This window comes from Rhinatrema bivittatum, chromosome 10 (genome assembly GCF_901001135.1).
Source record: "Rhinatrema bivittatum chromosome 10, aRhiBiv1.1, whole genome shotgun sequence".
NCBI lineage: Eukaryota > Metazoa > Chordata > Amphibia > Gymnophiona > Rhinatrematidae > Rhinatrema > Rhinatrema bivittatum.
In genome coordinates, this window is record NC_042624.1 from 89,659,563 (window position 1) to 89,674,100 (window position 14,538).

A 14,538-nucleotide genomic window follows, 5' to 3' on the forward strand; every position below is an offset into this window, starting at 1 on the left:
CTGCCACCACCAACTTGGTATACTGGCCCACCCAATCATTATCTAGGGAGTTATAGCTTTATTTACATAATTGCAAATTTAACTACCATCAATAATAATCATTTTATGTACTACTGCATTTCTATATATATCAGTCAAGACCTCACTTTTAGGGTTTGTCATAGTTGATTCTACACAGCCCAAATCTAGCCTGACAACAGTCTCTGCCAACCTCCTAATGTATAGATTACTAAAAGCTGTTTACAATCTGCCAGACAGACCTCACTGCAGTTGATCTGGCAGAGAGACCAGGTGCTTCCAAAAGTTGTAGCCTCTTAGACCTGGCTCCTGTTCTTTTTCTTTTTATCCTTGAGTTGTAACACAGGGATGGTAGCAACAGAGTCATCCCCATGGTCTCAATGCCACTAAGTTGTACTTCTGCTAATTAATTTTGTGCAATTAAGAGGCTAATGTACTAATCTGCAGCATTTTCTGTGGGTTAATAGCCATTTCCCATGCAATTTTGAACTCCAAGCATACTAGTATGTAATCAATATTGCATGATACTTTTTTGCACATTGTCACAGCCAGGAATTTTATAAATTCAGGCCGTGGCTATGCATGAAGTTGGTCTGGGAACCACGCAATGCCTTCTGGTGTTAAAGGGCCCTCATGATCTTTGTGAAGCACCCCCTTGCCTCCCTCCCTTGGTGAATCAAAATATTCCATGATGGTCCCATTGGCATCCACAACCATGACACCCTGGCACCTCATAGGCCATAAAAGTTTTAAAATGTCCAATAAAAAACCCTACCCCCTTGTCCCCATAAAATAATCAAAGTACCCATTAGGGGACATCACTCACTCTCCACTTCCCATGCTCTAAAAGCTTATCCCATAGAAGGGATGGTCTTCTGGGAACAGGATTGATCCCTACTCACTCCTGCCGCACCAGTGCCAGGTTTCAAAATGGTGACAGCTAAACTTATGAGCTTCTACAAGACCCACCCCCAAGCCCTGTTCCTTTGTCCCCCTCAACACATTAAAAAAGAAAATGTGGCTCCACTCTCCCCACCCCCTTGGTATTCCCAAGCTTACCTAATAGCTGGTGAGAGGGAGGGCAATTTTCTAGGGGCAGAAGCAATGGTCAATTTCTCCTGTACCTCTGGATGCCATTTCCCAAAATGGCACCCTTTTTTTTTTCAAATTTTTTATTTAGTCTCTTACAGAACAAGAAATACAACAGAACTTCATAAGAAGAACATTCAACAGCACAGACTTTGTATACACAGCCCATCTCACACTCGTTTAGCAACAGATGACCCCTTTCACTCTTTACATGCATTTTGTAAAATGGAGTAGATGAGGCAAGAATGGTCATTGCTCCTGCCCCTGGAAGACCTCCAATATTGAACTTTTGTGATGCAAAATCATGCAAAGCAGTTCATTAGAGGTTAAGCAGTAAGGATTTAAATAAACATTTATATGTAGCCAGCTGCACCTTCAAGTTTACTCTTTCAGAGGATAATTATATAAAACGTATTTGTAAAAGGGTGTTTGTGAAAAATGTCATACAAAAATCTAGCCTTCTGGGGCAAAGATGCTTTGGGAATTTCATTTATTAAAACATGGTTAAAATCAATACGGCTGTTAGTGGAATAATCAGGAGTTAAGATTTACACGCAACCTCAAAATGGTGAGATTTTGGACTGGATTTCAATAAGGCAAGAGAGGGAGCATAGCACACCAAGTCAGGAAGCTTTTCCAAGCATATGGTGCAGCAAAATGGAAAGCGTGGAGTCGAGAGCTGGTTTTAGAAGAGAAGGGCATAGATAATAGTGACTTGCCTGATGAGCAGAGTTCATATGGAATGGTGTAGGGAGAAGAAAGAGAGTAGAAATAGTGCTGCAGAGTGAAGGCTCTTGTAGGTGAGTAGGAGCTTGAAATGTCTGTGGAAAGGGACAGGGTACCAATAAAATAACATGAGAAGAGAGGTTATATGGGTGTAGCAACTTGGTGAAAGATAAGTTATGCATTTGAATTTTGTATAGATTGTAATGGAGAGAGATGGTTCTCTTGGAAACTTGTACGGACCAGTTTGTAATAGTCTAAGCAGGAGGCAATGAGAGAGTGAATAAGAGTTCTGGTAGTGTGTTCAGAAAGGAATGGACATATTTTGGGGATGGTGTAGAGAAAGAAATGATACATTTTAGCAGTATTTTGGATATGTGTGGAGAAGGAGAAAAATTGAAGATGTCCTCAAGGTTACAGGACTGAGGAGGAGATGATAGTGTTATCCACAGAAAAAGAGAAAGGAGGAAGCGTGAATGTGGGTTTAGGGGAAAAGATATGGAGTTCTGCCTTGGCCATGTTGAGTTTAAGGTGATGGTGAGACATCTAGGCTGAGATCTGGGACCATATATTCCTGATGAAAATTCTGGTGAACAGAAGTGGATCTGGGAATCACCAGCATTAAGATGGCATTGAATGCCATGGGAGATGATGAAAGTACCAAGGGAATTAGTATACAGAGAGACAGACCAATTAACACTGGGATGGCAGTAGGGGAGGATCTAAGAAGGGCATACCAACTATGCAATGGGAGTTAACCTAAAAACTTGCATTGCTTAAAGCCTTTGACAATTACAGTTATGTTATCTAGACTACCCACTGAAGTTTGATTCATTGATTGATTTAATTTATCAGCCATCTGTCCACACAGGCTCAGGGTGAAGTACAATAATTCACATAAAAATGCAATATAAAATAATACATTATAACAAAGTACAAAATAAAAATAACAATGGGGCCTAATATTAAGGAAACCAAAGATCGGACAAGTTATCTGGCTACAGATAGCTGAAAAACTTGTCTTGGATATTCAGTGGGATAAATGTCCCACAGAATTTTGGTAATTAAAGATGTCTATATCTAGATTCATCAAAATGTGATAATTTTCTCATGAATAATGCCTGCAATAAGAAAATGGGATGTGGCTATGATCATTTTAGAGTTACCACATGGTGTGGTAACTTACTTTTGCAAGCAGCAAAGTGCCCAGGGAGTCACTTCCTGAGAGAGAGAGAGAGAGAGAGAGAGAGAGAGAGAGAGAGAGAGAGAGAGAGAGAGAGAGAGAGAGAGAGAGAGAGAGAGAGAGACTTTACAAGGCTCACATAGTAGTCAACTATTTATATCACTATAGGAGGGTCATCTAGTAACTCAAGGTGATGTTTTGGTGGTGGTCTAGAGTTTTAGGGCAAGTTTTACTTGCACAGTGAGACCTACAAACAGCACAGTACACATCAGTGAAGATTTAATGTAATTTTCAGAGAGGAAAGTCACAGAAAGATGAGATTTCTACAATGTTCTCTTGCCCTAACTTGACTCTCAAATCTGTGGATAACAGAAATCTGTAGAAATCTGTGGATACTACTATCATCCCCTCCTCTCGCCCTTGACACTCCTCTTGTCCTAGCTTGATCTACGTTTGCTTTGAGAAGACTCAAAAAAAAAAATATCTCACATAAATGAAAGAGAAAAGTATTATATGCACTGTGGCTTTAATCCCATTTCAATATATAGCTGTATGTCAATGTATCTTTTCTTCCTTAGGTCTATTTAACACAACGAGTATAGTTGTTTTCTGGTCATTTTGCTATTACATCACATATTTTGAAAGTGTTGTACAAACCGCATTAACTATTCCTCTGCCACTAAAATACCTTGCAATATCAAGTAAACCTTTTTTTCCCCTGACTGCCTGTGATGATATCTTTTTGCAGTAAATGTTTAAGTGGATAATGATTATTTAGCAGTATACACTATGTCTGAAGTGGCTATTTTAGTTCACTAGTATATTTTATTTCACATTAACTAACTTAGTACTAGATTTTAATGTTTCGTAGGCCTTGATTTATTGATCCTGTATTATTTAATCAGTGTTTTGAATTTATGGAAGGGTACAATTATTATTGTACTGCAACTGAAGACATTGAAAGTAGCAAAAATATTGGCATAGGCTTTGGTTGCATGATGAGGCTGGAGATTACACAATCACATAAAGAGTGACCTATTTAATGAGTAGGTAGGAATATTACAGAATACAGACCTGGGAATAGATACAAGTACTTGAGTACACAGATTGGATATCTAGACATAATCATGGCCCCTGGTTCCCTTTGATTCTGCTACTGAGGGAAGGCCCACAAAATACAGCTCTTCCAGCTAAATTGGCTGGATCCCATGGAATTGCAGTGGAAGACTGGGGGCCAAGCCGGAGTTTAAAAAAATGTCACAGAATCTTGGAACTCTCCATGCTTTCTCCCACCACTGCTATCAATCTGATGGTGCCACAATCTGGTGCTTACCTTTGGGTTTGTAGCATCATCAGTGATGTCAATGATCCTAGAGCAGCATGTGTAGCATCAGTGATAGCAGTGGTAGTCAATTAATCTGCTCCCGTTGCTCTCTCCTTTCACCATTTGGGTCTTATTACAGTGAAAGGAGCTTAGAGCGTGCTCCATGCCACTTTTCCTGACTGGAGGTGAGTCACAGCAGTGGCAGAGGGACCAAACAGCCTCCCACAGGCCTGCTCTCTCTCTCTATCTCCCAGCAATATAGCGAAAAGTAGCCCACAGCTCCTCCTGGTTTTCTCAGGGCCAGTCTGAAGTGGAGCTGGAGGATGTTTTTGGGGAGGGGGTGGGGCTCTGAAAGACAAACTGGAGGATGGTGTTGGGGATTTAGGGAAGAGTAAAAGAGAAATTTGAGGGGTGTATATGTGTGTGCGTTTATGTAAAAGAAGGGATGGGGTGTAGGATAAGGGACAGTTAAGTGAAAGAGGGTGTGTGTGTGTGTGTGTGAGTATGTGTGTAAAAGAAGGGACAGGGTGTGAAACGCGGTGCGGTTAAGTGAAAGAGAGTGTGTGTTCATGTGGGAATATTTGCCCTTGGGAAGAGGGGCAAGAACAAATAAGGGTGGGTGCTGGTGGGGATTGAAGAAGGGAATCTGAGGAGTTGTGGGGAAAGGGAAAGTGAGTGAGGGATTTAGGGGGGATTGGAGGAAGTGGGTGAGGGGATCTGAGGGGATGCAAGGAGTTAGTGAGTGAGGGGATCAGCTGTGCTCTGTGGTGCGTGTGAAGGAATCAAAGGGGCTGGAGGTTGGAAGGGTGGTTTGGAGAGGACTGGAGGGGTATAGGGTGTGAATGAGGAATGGGAGAGAGGATCCCTGTCTGGGGGAGAGATATGACTGGATCATTACTTCTTCTCTGACCCTAGATACCCTTTCCTAGATCCCCTTGTTCCCTTCCCCTCTCCCTGATTCTCTTACCTCTTCTCCCTGAGTCCCACAGCCTCTCTTCCCACTGTGTCTCTGTCCTCCTCCATCCCTTATCCTTCTAACCCTGCTGCCTGAGCTTCCTTCTCTCCTCATCTCCAGATACCTTCCCTTTTCCTTACACAACCAATTACTAAGATTTTTTTTCTCTAATAAAGAGCCACACAAATTACCTGGTCACCAAAATGGTAGATATTAATTTTCCACTGAATTGTCACAGAATTTTGAAAAAAATCAACCACAAAATGTGTTAATTCTTGCTGCAGAATCTTGAAAAATCTGCTGCAAGAAACCAGGTGCTCTGGATGTATTGCAGATATGTATGTGTCTGAATACATATCTCTATAATATGTCAGGATGCTTCTAGCAAACCACAATTAGCAAATAATAATGGTTAGTGTTATAGAGTATATTTCATAAATTAACTGTGATCCAGCTATGCACATGGTAGAACGATTAGCAGGAGTAAACTGCAGGTTTTTTTGTTTTTTTTTTTTCTTTGCAAGGGTTCATCCAGTTTGCGATATCTGTGTAGTGAACTTTGAAGAAGAGTCCACTGTAATAACAATAAAGTTTAATGATGCATAGCTTGGATAGACTGACAAATTCCCAGCCAAAGTATTGATTGTTAGAGAATTTATGACGCTCATGCTATATTCTATGTCATTATGTTCCATTTTTGGCTGAGGGAATCATGTAAAATAGATTTTTAAATGAGTAGTAATAGCCAGACATAAAGAAGGTATTGATGTGTGTCATGAAGGGTGAAATAGAATGCCAGGTAAACGCACATAACAAATTGAAATCAACAATACTGCAACTCTCAGAAATGGGCATTTCTTCGCAATCATCTATTTTGTTGCCATATAAATATAGCCATGAAATTTACTAAAGAAAAGTACTGCATATTTTAATCAGTTTTAAAACAAAAGTCCAGATATGTACAAATCTCTGTTTGATTTTATGCTTCAGTCTATGTGATGCATTTTTCCTCTCCATGGACCTCTTGGTCAATATAGTTTCAATATTGCACTGTATTGAACCATGTTTCCAATGATAGAAAAAAAAAATGAATGCATACTATTCAGGTCTATGAGTTGAATATTATCTGAAAACAAACAGCTCAGATATTCACATATTTGTTGTTATAATGTTGAATATTATGCTCTATTTTTATAGGAGTTATATTGATACCAATGTATTGATCCTAACACTTGCAAAATTAAATTATGACAAAAACAAAATGATTGAAATTGCAATCATTAAAATGAGGGTAAAGAGAAACAGGCACAAGGATAAGGGTGCTGAAGAAAAAGCAAATTCTTTGAGTCATAAAAGTTTGGATTTAAAGTAGCACTGTGTCTTAATTGCATTCCAATACGATTTTCTAAACTTGAAAAAGAGGTCATCTAGGTCTAACAGTGCTGGGATCCTCCAAAGCCCACATGTAAATATATCTCCCACGCACCCAGGAGCACCATGAGAATCAGCTAAATCCTCCTTCAAGCAGCTGCTTTTTAACAATTCAAGAGTTTATCAGCCTAATAAAAAGTAGCTTGGCAGGAAAAAGAGTCTGAAAATCTCAATAGGCCCTTCTGTGGTCTAGAGGAGCCTGAAGAACTCTTCAAGGTCTTAGTCAGCGCTGAATGGGGCATCTGACCTGTTACCCTCATCTACAAAAAAAAAAAAAAAAGCTACAGGATCCAGAGAAGGACAGATTTTACACAAAACATGTTTTCTATGTAGCCAAATTAAGAAAATACATTAAGTCCATGACATAGGACTAAAAGGAATGGAATAACATTTTAGCTTCCATAAGATGCATGCATATTTATTTAATAGGTTGAAATTCACTAAATTATACCTTCTGATTATTTTATAACCATCTATATACAGTAATCCAGAGAAAAAGGAGCCCCCCCACACTGTATTTACAACAGATTCAGCTCTACAGTGAAATACAAATTCCTTCCAAATCCCCAATCCAATAATGAGCACAGTTCCCTAGGTCAACTCCTTCCTGTAGTGTCCATTTACGTAATCATTTTCATCTCATTTTCCTATAAACATGTGACCACTATGAATTTGATGCTATTTGCTGTTTTGGTCATGAATTTCATTAAAGAAATACATAATTCTGTGACTTTTTTTTTTTTAAATTGAGAATTCCTTCCTTTGCATGTGGTGAAATCTGTTTCCCCTTAGACAGAAAAGATATCCCCCTTTGAACTGGAGATAAAAGATTAACCGCGCACTGCCCTGGAGCTTGCAGCCCATTGGTCAATACAGTTCCTATATTGCCCTGGAGATTGCCAATAATGGAGGCCAGACCTGCAAATGAGCAAGGTGGCTCACCATCTGAGGAGGCACTGATTGATGGTGATCACTCTGGATCTGGTTGGCGAAGAGATCAATGGAGTTGGGGCTTCAGTAGGGGAAATATATTCTTTTTTGTTTTGTGGTTTCATTTCTTTTTGGGTCTTTAAAACAACAAATAAAATTTAACAAACAAAATAAAATGAAACAAAAAGCAAATAAAGGTCATCACTGCCACCCCCTCCCCTGATCTTCCCTAGTCCCCCAGCTCCCATCCCACCCCCCAGATCTTCTTACTCTCTTATCCTCTTGTTGAAAATTTCTTAGCAGGCTCAGGAAAAGGCTGGTACTATTTTATACAGCAAACATTTACAATGGCGTCTTCCTCACTCTGCAGGTACCTTTTACAGTAGCAGAAGTGGTAGGGCCAGAGCAACCGGGGATCTCTCCATGAAAACATTTTCAACAAGAGGATAAAGGGTAAACGTTTCCAGGAGAGAGGGCCGAGAAGGGATCAGTGCAGGGCCCAGGATTGGGGATGGTTTTGGCAGCAGTGACAACCCTTTTTTTTTTTTTTTTTAAATGAAACAAAGGAAAAGGAATAAAATGTAGTTTGGATTTTCTCTCCTTTTGTTTTAATAATGAATTAAAGAGAAGTGTAATTTTGTTTAAAATTTTCCATTTTGTGTCCAATGAATGTACATCCCTAGGCTCTAGGTGTGATCATGCTTGCTAAACTCACTGCTGGAGACAACCGTGGCTGTGATCAACCCAAGTGGAGAGATGGAGCAAAAAGGATCTGCAGCCACTGGGGAGGTGTCGCTAGCAGACCTGGGAGCCGAAAAGAAAAGTCAGAACATAATATTAGTGGGAGAAGAAAGATCAGGGGTGAAGTCCAGCATACATGACTGAGACTGTACCCCATAACACCCTGGAAGAAATATGAAGGGTGTTAACTCAGAATTGTCCATCTCATGTAGGCTTTTAAGATAATGTTATAACAGCCCAGATAGGGCTGAAGTCCACATGTACAAAGCACAAACTATCTTCAGCCCTAATTTTCAAAGTGGACTTGCGCGTGTAAGTCCATGTGTACCTTAGTGTGGCAAAGGAGTAATGTCTATTTCAACATTTAAAGTGTGAAATGTTCACATGAAAATCTAAAGTAAGCACAGAAATGATTTTCCCCATACCAAGTCCCTCCAGGAATGCCTCTTTTCAGGACATGTAAAGGTACGCACAAAATCGCTTCCGCATGCAGTGTACTTTTATGCATACAACACTCAGTGTAATTTTAAAAAAGCCTAGTTATATGCATAAATGCTTCTGAAAACTACCCCTTTTATTGATAAAGTCACTGTTTAATTTAAATCTCAGATAAGGATGGTAATTTTCAAACCGGTGCGCAGGCGACATTTGCACGTGTGCATCGGCCTGTGCCCAGGGACATAATTTTATAACTTGCACGTGGATATGCATGCCCATTCTAAAATAATCTGGCTGCATATACATGCAAGCACATGGGCACAAAATCCCACATGTACCGCATATGTCAGCAGATTTTAAAAGGGGTGTACGCAAACACCATTCCCAGTTTACCAGTTTATCTGTCACCCACTTAACAGCTAGTTCCTCCAAACCACCTCTGGTTTGTTAGCCTACCCCCCTGTTACCCTTTAAACACCTCCGAAATGGCTTGATCCTTTTTTTTTTATATCTTACATATCATCCATAACAGAAGTAAAGTTATGCAGCATGGGACCTCGGCGCACGCCAGGGCGCATAAGTATTTATGCACACATCTCTTGGCCAGGCCTGAAAACATCCATGCCCTGCCCAGGCCACACCCATTCCCCACCCTTTTTGGACATTTTTGAGATGCTCGCACTGCAGCATTTACATGCGTATATGGGTGCATTTTAAAATATGGTAGGCATGTACTAGCCCACTTTCTTCCCACATCCCCTAATTTCAGCACATGCCAGGTTTTTAAAATTCACCTTAAAGGCTCAAGAAGAAACTCTGGAGGACATGCTATCTAGGGTTTAGGTTTTGGAGAGCCAAATGGTGAGAGTACATGACCTGAATAAGATACTGTCCTTAGAAAAGTGGAAAATCTAGAAAATATGGTTTAAAAGAATAATTTGAGGCTGATCAATTTCCCATACCTGTCTAGTTTAGGTCCCAGGATATTGTTTAAATCATTTCTTAGTGACATTTTAAAATTTCCTGTTGAAGCTCTGCCTTTAGTAGTTAAATTGTCTTTTCTTCCACATTTAATATGGGTCAAAGGGGCCCAGGCTGCTGAGGAAGTAGATCAGCAATTGTTTGATTCTTGATCTTAGTCACTTTCCCAAGACTCCTCAAGACGATCCAACTATGTCACTTGTAATGCTTGTATTTGAGTTTGATAAAGATGTTATTTTGTAATGTTATTTTAAGTTAAAAGATTTGGCCTTTACGAGTCTTAAAATAAGACTCATTCTAGATGTTTGTAGAATGAGTTAGTTATCACATGAGTCATTTTAGCTCTTCATCCTATAAATGTCTGATCAGATACCAAGGGAAAAACTATTGCTTCTTAGAACCAGAACCTTTAGTGACCTTTGTGACTCTATTTCTGAACCAAGTCTTGAGTCTGGTAATATGACTTGATTTCTAGGGAATGTGCATGGTAACATTCTTATTGCCAAGCACGGATTTAGGGATAGGCAACATAGGCAACTGACTAAGATGACAAATTTTAAAGGTGCCAAACATCCAGGCCAAAGATAAGCCTGATTCTGCTTGTTTTAAAGCCATGGGCTGGCACAGCTTCTAAGAGGCGCCATCAGAGCACTCTTAAGTCCGGCCCTGTTATTACCCACCACTAATTTCAGGGAATTTGCCTGCTGGTGTTCTTTTCTTTTTCTTTTAAAAATGTTTACCTTATTACTTAATTGTGATGTCGGATCCCTCTCTTTTTGTGATCTTTTATGACTAGTACAATATTTTTCTGTTTTTCTATATTTTACAGTATATTTTCTGAAGGGATAGACCATTTAGATGTTTTAATACTTGAGTAAGGAGGATCAGGCCGCTGAGGACCTGGTATTATTTTCATGATGTTTAGTGTTGGTGGAAATGGGAAGATAATTAGTCTGCGGAGGCTTGTCACTTCTTTTTTTTTATTATTATTATTATTTTGGAAGTTATGGAGGGATTGGGCTGTGGAGGCGCCAATATTTTTTTTTCCCCCAAAATATTCAGTAACCAGCTAAAGTTCAGTGGGAGACTTATCTTACTGAATATTTGGTTAAAGTTTCTGGATAACTTTGGTGCTCACTGGCTTACTCATTATGGGCCTCCATATTTTTATTGCACTGCCAGGCTTTTCTGCTAGTAATGCACATTTTTTCTTTGTATTTAATATGTTGATAAACAGTTTTAAAAACTGATGGCAAAGAAAGACACGTTTTCCCATTCAGTGCATCCAGTTTAGATTCCTCCTCTCCAGTTTTCTACAACTAGAGGAGTGTAACCCCACTCTGGGTAATTACACCGGTTGTGAAGAGGGGATCACTCTAGGGGAAAGTTGTTATAATATTAGTTTTATATCACTAAGAACACTGCAGGTTCTTTTGGGGTTTGGGGAAACAAAATACAGTTTCAAGACCAATATGTTCCAATAATTGGCAATCGCTTTATGCACCAATCTTTTACCATCTAATAGCAATACAAATTGAATGCACAGACCCTATATTCCCTCCAGATGTGCTTTGAGCACCCCCCTCCTCACATAGATCTTAGAAAATAAACACAGTGAATGCAGTGCAACAAAACTGTACAGAATGAACATCAGGAACTTATAAATATCAAAATTATACTTTACAGCTACACAGGCAAGCTAGTATGAAACCAACAGGGTTAAAAAAAAACTCTTTGGGGAGGGGCATTCAACTAAGCTGCAGTATTTTTCTCCATATGGAAAATGTTGTGGTATTTTTTCCATGCAGTATAATACCATGGGGGAAAATACTGTGGCAGTAAGATGGGTTAAAGTATGCAATGGTGGCCCTGGGTTTGTGGGACCATCATGGCTTAAAGTGGCCTGGTATAGGGTAAACATTAACTAATGAATACTCAGAGTTCAGAAGATACACAGTGAGAGTAACACACACTATTAAAACCTATGGTACCACCAAAATTGTAACAGCTTCCTCCTAGTCTAGAGTTGAACAAGAAATTTTCAGTCCTCCATTATTCCCTTTGTTCTGCTCCATAACGTCTGAGATCTAGAGTGTAAATCCCCAAATTTCCTTCTGGTTGCTCACACTCAACCCCAAAGGCTACTCCCAACCTCATAACCATAGGAGCATCTCTTCCTTCCATTCTGGGTCTCTCACCTGGGTCATAGGCAGGATTCCCCCATCTCCTTGTTGGAGTCCCTCTCATCTCAGGACACCCTTCAACTCCTTTCCCAGGCACTGTTTTGGAGGAATAGTCTCTTCTACCACTCGTTTTCCCATCCATTTTCTTAGGAGGAGGAATCTCCAATTCTCCAAACCACAACTTCAGGCCTTTTCACTTGAGGAGAAAAGCCCCTACAGGACCCATTCCATGCTGGAGAGGTCCCTGGGCCTCAAAAGTACATGGGCTGGCCATGACAAGACCATACATCTTGAAGGCCCTTCTCGTTCCAATCTCCATTCTATAAAAGGCAACTCTTGCCAATTAGCCACAGGATTTATACCTTCCCAGGCTCTTCCAAATCAATCAAATGCTCCCATAAACTTAAGGAGACACTACATCATCCAAAATACTAGCATTCAGATGCTTTTACACATACCACTAGCCATAACCTAGAAATCCTTTATCACACCAAGTGCCATTCAATGGTCACTCCCTCTACAGCAGTGCAGTTGCAAAGGTTAAACCATTTTTTCAGCACCTCGGACAAAAGAAACTCCTGGGTCTTCTCCACCCAAAATATCTCGTACTACTAGAATAGAAAGGGGAACACAAATAATGCAGGGATCTCCCCACATACATATTCCAGGGTTTCTACCATGTTGCAGATATTGATTTCATCCATAAATAAGCAAAACCTTCCCAATAGTCCTTCCACAATATTACTTATAAAAATGTTAAACAGAACTAGACTGAAGACCAGATCCCTGGACACATTTCTGGTAATCTCCCTTTCCTCAGAGTGAACTCAGTTTATCTGAACCATTTGTCATATCCCATTCAAGCAGTTTCTAATCCAGTCATTTACTTTAGGACCCATACCTAGGGAACTCAGTTTGTCTATAAGTTGCCTATATGGAACCATGTCAAAGACCTTGCTGAAATCCAGGTACACTACATCTATTTGTTTTGCTTTCATTTTGTTTTGAAACAAAAAGAAATGAAACAGGAGATTTTGTTGAAATTTTGTGTTTCATTTCTAATGAAAGCACATCCTTATAATTTACAAAGCTTTTCCCCAGGGACAGAGAATGGGGGGAAAAAAAGTCTTAGTAAATCAAAAACTTAATAATTCCAACCACCATGATTAACCAATTTCACCCACTGAAAGGAATGCAACATCTATAAATGTAGGAAACCTCTGTGGTTTCTCTCTTCATTGATATGGTAGGGTAGATCATTTTTCTCCTCTGTGGTTCCCTTCTCCTTTGGTGGTCATGGAGCAGGAAAGAGGAAGTAGATGGCCAGGATATTTCCTGGAATGGTGGCACCAAAACAGTGCTGATTGTCTCAGGATCTACCAACCCACACTGATATGCAGCCATACACCTTCTCGCCAGAGGTCTCATCCTCTAGCTAGAGAACCACTGGCCCAAGGCCCGCAGAGTCACTACGTGAACTAGGTCTAGGCCTAAGGCATTGACCATTAGGGGGTATGAGCCATGTGGGGCAGTGAGCGGTGGCACCAAAGAGGAGTGGCGATTCGGCAATCTCCACTCCTTTTTGCAGCCATGACACCACCGATTTTGGCCCCTACATGGCTCGCGCCCCCCAGTAGGGGTGGCGGCACGACCTGGGGGAAGTGGTACTCCTCTTTACCGCTGTGGTGCCGCCGCTTGCAGCCCCACATAGCTTATTCCCCCTAATGGGGGTGGTGGCACAACTGGAGGGGGGGGGGGGGAGGCGAGCGCAAGGCAGAAGGTGCCTAGGGTGCATAATCCCCTTGCACTGGCCATGCACTGGCGTAAAGGAATAGTCAAAAATATAATTTCATTAAAAGTAAGAGTTCCTTAAATAGTTTTATTCGTACTTGAAGAAAGGATAGTGATATGATATGATGTGATGTGATGTATCATCTAACTAAATCAACTATATTGAATGGTAGAAAAGAGCAAGTTGTATAGCCACTGATATTACAGAACAACAGTGACAACTCCAGTCAAGTCAAAATAGCCCATAACAGAAACAGAGAGAAAGAGAGCTATTTTAACATAGTTTTAAAGAAAGAGCTAGTTCATGAGGAAATAAGTGGGTGTCTGCAACTAACTCACTGCTTTGATGCAAGCAAGATATGGATACTCTTACGAATGAGCAGGCAGAATGAAACCTTTACAGAACAATTATTATTCATTCTCTCTTCTACAAACTAGACTCTAAATTCAGCAGTCATAGATAAGATGATTTGAGATGAAAATGAATATCTCTACAAAGAAATATTCAAAGCACAGAAAAACAAGGAAAAATCAATTTACAAGAAGACTAATTCATGCACAAGAATATATAGATATATTTATGTGTGCACTGCAGGCTGAGAATCATAAAACAGCTTTGTGAAAAAAAGAGCTGCTCCTTTCATCTGCAGCATCAACAGCTGAAAAGGGGAAATATATCAATTTGATGGTGTATTAGACTTTGTAAATGAGATCTTCATAAGGCAACATGACTTGCTGTGTTTTCATATTC

The 14,538-nt window shown here is 40.1% G+C and overlaps 1 long non-coding RNA gene across 2 annotated transcripts in view; it reads right to left on the bottom strand.

The window, feature by feature from the left end:
• Positions 1-14,538, bottom strand: part of LOC115099953 — a 403,601-nt gene that overhangs the window by 47,171 nt on the left and 341,892 nt on the right. The window lies entirely within an intron of this gene.